The sequence below is a fragment of the Mya arenaria genome, chromosome 4 (genome assembly GCF_026914265.1).
Source record: "Mya arenaria isolate MELC-2E11 chromosome 4, ASM2691426v1".
Taxonomy (NCBI): Eukaryota; Metazoa; Mollusca; class Bivalvia; order Myida; family Myidae; genus Mya; species Mya arenaria.
Window position 1 is genome coordinate 30,916,566 of NC_069125.1, and position 4,824 is coordinate 30,921,389.

Consider the following 4,824-nt stretch of genomic DNA (forward strand, 5'->3'; position numbering starts at 1 on the left):
ACATATGTTTTATTGTGATTTATGTCTTATTATTAGGAAATTTAAGGCATTGATTCTCTGAGATAATAATAATGTTAAAACAGTCAATCTGTGAGTGTGCAGCTTTAAGACTCATTTTTCCTAAGATCAGCCAAGTTAGTATTATAGCTAATTTTAGCTTAAAAGTAGGTGAATTTTATATTTATTTCAGACCAGATACTCTTGAGGGACCAATTTAAAGGCAAACAGACAAACGTTTTGATGCAAAGAAAGCATTGGATTTGAAAGGTAGATTTTTAACACATATTTACATGTACTCAATGTCATTTACTAGTATAACATAATGTATTCAAGTATAAGATATTTCAAGTATTTGGTCAGGTTGTTAGGTTTAATTGAAGCTGTTAAGCAAATAAATGAAAGTTCATGCAATTTTGCATGCACATGTTTGTTACATGCAGATTTTACTCAGATGGCATAGGGTACAGTTACTCTTGTAACTTGCTTAAAATAAATGCAAATAATTCTGCATGTGTCTGAAGTCATGTTTTATTTTTCTCTACAAATTGTTTTGAAAAATGCAATTGTTTGATTTCCTTTCTTATGTGTTCTGCATTGCAGTTCCCATGGAGAAGAAAAATGGAGAGATTCTAAAAGTATGAAGATACTCCTGTGTATAATGAGGAAATCTTGTCAGTGAATGGTAAGTTCTCTTTGGATTAATTCTATGTATAACAATATAAATATGAGGTAAGCTAAGAAATGAGAATTAATATAATTATTCTGTTCAAACATACATTGACATATTAAATATAAAGACATATGATTTGTCTCTGCTATTATACTCCTACCACTTGATGGTTAGGGTTCATTTGGACAAGTCTTCTTTTATCCATAATTCCAAATGCTTCTGAGATTTCTAACACATATTGAATATGTTGAGGAGAAGTGCTGTGCAAAAAACATTTTTGTTTATGGTATTTTAGAGTTATTGGTCTTTGATTATTTTTCTTTCACTTTTCTATGTTGTTGAGGTATTAACTTCAAACTTCATGCACATATTGGACGTGATAAGAAAAATAGCTGTGCATATGAATCATTAAATTGTGTATGGTAGTCAAAGAGTTGTAAACCTTTGATTATTATTTTTATATTTTTTTTTATTTTTTTCTTCTCTTCATAACTTTTTTCATTTTTTACTTTAATTTAACAAAACACTATTCTGTTTTTGGTATATTAAGGATTATTTTCTTATGTTTATTTTGTGCTTGGCAGTTTTAAAATTATTGCCTAATTGGTTACTGTATGCTTAAAAGCAAACATCACTCTCAGTGAAACCTCTTATTACAATAGGTGATAGCTGTAGTTTTTCATGAAAAACAAAAGTGTTTGACAGTATGAGTCATTTTTAGTAGCAGCATATTATGTACATTAGGTATAAGTTCTCTTTTTTTAATTGTTCAGTTGTTTTTCAGTTGTTGCAATTGTGGACCAGGCCAGAGTTGTACTAAACCAACTAAGACACAATGAGATACAGGAATGACACAATGAGAAACAGGAAACAGGAAAGTGATGACTGATCGCCACCTGTTACAAATTCAGGTACAGTTTTTATTCCAGATTTGATACAACTGTAAACTGTTTTATGCATGCTATGATTATGTTCATCATGTTTGTTTAAGACCATGATGATGAGGACTAATCTATTGAATATCCCTTGCCAAAAGGCAAAGTGGATACAGTAATTGTGTAATTGTGCACGTGTGTGTGCGTGTGCACGGAATGTAATCTTGAGCATAAATCCCCCAGGTATTAACTTCAAACTTCATATACAGATAGATCCCTATTGAGGAGAAGTGCAGTGTTAAGGGACCATAACTCTGTTTACAGTTCTTTTTGTAATAACCCTTTGTTATATTTCATACTGAGTTTTTGTCAGCAGAACTTGAAAAGTCTTTGAGGTGTTGATTTCAAACTTCAAATATGTACAGATAGATCTCATTTAGCAGAAGTGCAGTGCACAGAAACCATAACTCAAGATTTTTTTTGTAGTGGTTGCCCTTTGTTAGTTTTCAATGTTATCCTTTGTTGTAATGCACAGTTGTGATCATGCTCAAATATGCTCATTCACATTAAAAGTAATTGTCCAAGTTCAAATCCTGTAATAGAAACAATTATTTTCTTTCTGTGTTTAGCAGAGTTTATATGAACTATCTATCAATGTAAAATAAACTAATATTCGTGTTTTTTTATCATTTCTTATTTATTTGTTTATTTTTTGTTACATATTTTTATGTGCATATATATAAAATCTATATCACAAAAAGTGTGGCTAATTTTTAATATTAAGATATAATTTGTATAAGAACTATCATATTTCAAAATCAACCATAGAGCTTTTGCAAGATGGATAATAACTTAATGTATCTGATGAACAATAATGTAATTTTGGGATGCCAGCAATAACTTTTCAAGGTGAAAATATGTTCTTGTCATTGATTTTACATATAAGTAATCAGTATGCAAAGCCCTTTCAAATGATACTTATATTATATGGGGTAACTATCAAATTTTAACATTGAAGCCAATGGCACAAATGAATGAAAAGCTCCATAATAGTTCAATATTTGAAGCCAACAATGGAACTGTGTTTATGTATTGCTTAATGTTCCCTTTTCTTTCAGAAAACCCCCCACATCCAACAAGAGACAGTCTGACTTCAAAATCTTCATTGAAGACAACTAAATGGACAAGACATCCGTCGCATAAAGATTCACTTAAATTGGAATGATATACCAATTTTAACTTTTAACAGCCAAATACATTATAGATTTGAAAATAGATTACCCTTAAATAAGTTTGATGATTAACATTTACCTCAACACAGTACAAAGTGCTCATGTTGAACTATTGTGATTGATCATAGTCTGTCCTTCATTTTTATTAACAGTTTCATACAGCGTTAACACTTTAGTATGGGGACTCACTTTTAGCTCGACTATTCGAAGAATATGGAGAGCTATACTACTCACCCAAGCGTCGGCGTCACCCGGCGTTAAGGTTTTATCTCGGCAACTACTTGAGGTATTGCATTGAGACTTGATACAATGGTACTCAACCATCCAACCAACTCAATTAACCAAGTTAGATAACTATAGTTTGCATTTAATGCAAATAATAGGCCTTTATTATTTGACTTAGAAATTCTGGTTAAGGTTTTGCGTGCAAGCACACATCGGTTAATATCTCAGCAACTACTTGAGGTATTGCATTGAGACTTGATACAATGGTACTCAACCATCCAACCTACTTATTTGAACAAGTAAGATAACTCTAGTTTGCATTTAATGCAAATAATAGGCCTTTATTATTTGACTTAGAAATTCTGGTTAAGGTTTTGCATGCAAGCACACATAGGTTAATATCTCAGCAACTGCTTGAGGTATTGCATTGAGACTTGATACAATGGTACTCAACCATCCAACCTACTTAATTTTCCAAGTTAGATAACTATAGTTTGCATTTAATGCAAATACTTGCCTTTATTATTTCACTCAGAAATTCTGGTTAAGGTTTTGCATGTAAGCACACATAGGTTAATATCTCAGCAACTACTGGATGAATTGCATTGAGACTTTATACAACCACCCAACCTAATTGAATAATCAAGTTAGATAACTGTGTTTTGCAAATAATGGCCCTTTATTATTACACTTAAAAATTCTGGTTAAAATTTTGCATGTAACCACATTTATGTTAATATCTCCACACATCATGTATTGCATTGAAATCTAATCTAACAGTGATCCATGCATGTTTCGCCAAAACTTTTCAGTCCTTACACTGAAAAGCAGCGGAATAGTCGAGAGCGCTGTCTCTGTGACAGCTCTTGTCTCTTTGGTCTTTATTCATACTGGCCAAAATATGTTTACCAAAGAAATCTTAGTAGAGATTGATAACTGTTCAGGTTGCACAAAAAGCATGTAGGTTGTTTGTTCTAATAATATAAACTGTAAATGCTTCAGAAACTATATATATAATTTTCATGATATTTGTCAGTATTTAATCTCGTCAACATTTAAATAATATTAGGTGAAACTTGTTTATTGGTCAAAATGTGTTTGATTAGAGTGGCCTCAAGTTCCACTTTATATGAATGAAATTTGGTCAAGTTTTAGAAAAAAACTATGTTCTAGTTTTATAGGCCATATTCTCTTCCCAAGCTTTCCTTAAAGAAAGAATGTAGGTAATATGAAACAGGAGTCACTAAGTCAAGTATTTAAAACCTTAAAAATTGCTATTCATAGAGGTATCGTTTCCTCATCATAAATCACAACTTAGCCAGCAAGACTTTTCAACAAATAAGGCATAACAGGTAAAAAGTTAATAATTAGGCACATATTTTAGTGAATAAAATCTTGTGAACATATTATTGAAACAAATAATGTGTCTGGTTCTGAGGTGAGCAATAAAGCACCTTGCTTAGTAACAATGGAGCTAGCTCATTATTAAAAGTTTGTTTTAAACTTGAATGAAATGAATGCAAATCATATATTATTATTTTTAATCTATATTTTTTTTAGTTACCTTGTTCTGTTGTTAATTTCCATACTGACTTGGTCAATTATGGCTACTTTGTCTAATTATATTTTAACTTCTAACCTAAATGTTTCATTGTACTTTTGAGTGTTCTGTTAAATATATTGCACAATTACCCTATATGACAGTATAAATTCAATGAAACCATGGTCATTAAGTTCCATACATATTGGAGCACATGGTAAGCCTCTAGAAATGTCACTTCTTAAACCTAGATTCTTGATCTGTTCGCCACATTGTTTTGTT

General features: G+C 31.1%; 1 long non-coding RNA gene across 1 annotated transcript; it reads left to right on the plus strand.

The window, feature by feature from the left end:
• The first annotated feature begins 219 nt into the window (after window positions 1-219).
• LOC128231540 (uncharacterized) lies at window positions 220-1,580 on the plus strand. The gene is made up of 3 exons (XR_008260381.1): window positions 220-267; window positions 601-682; window positions 1,455-1,580. It is a non-coding gene; the product is annotated as an uncharacterized LOC128231540 (long non-coding RNA).
• The last annotated feature ends 3,244 nt before the right edge of the window (window positions 1,581-4,824 follow it).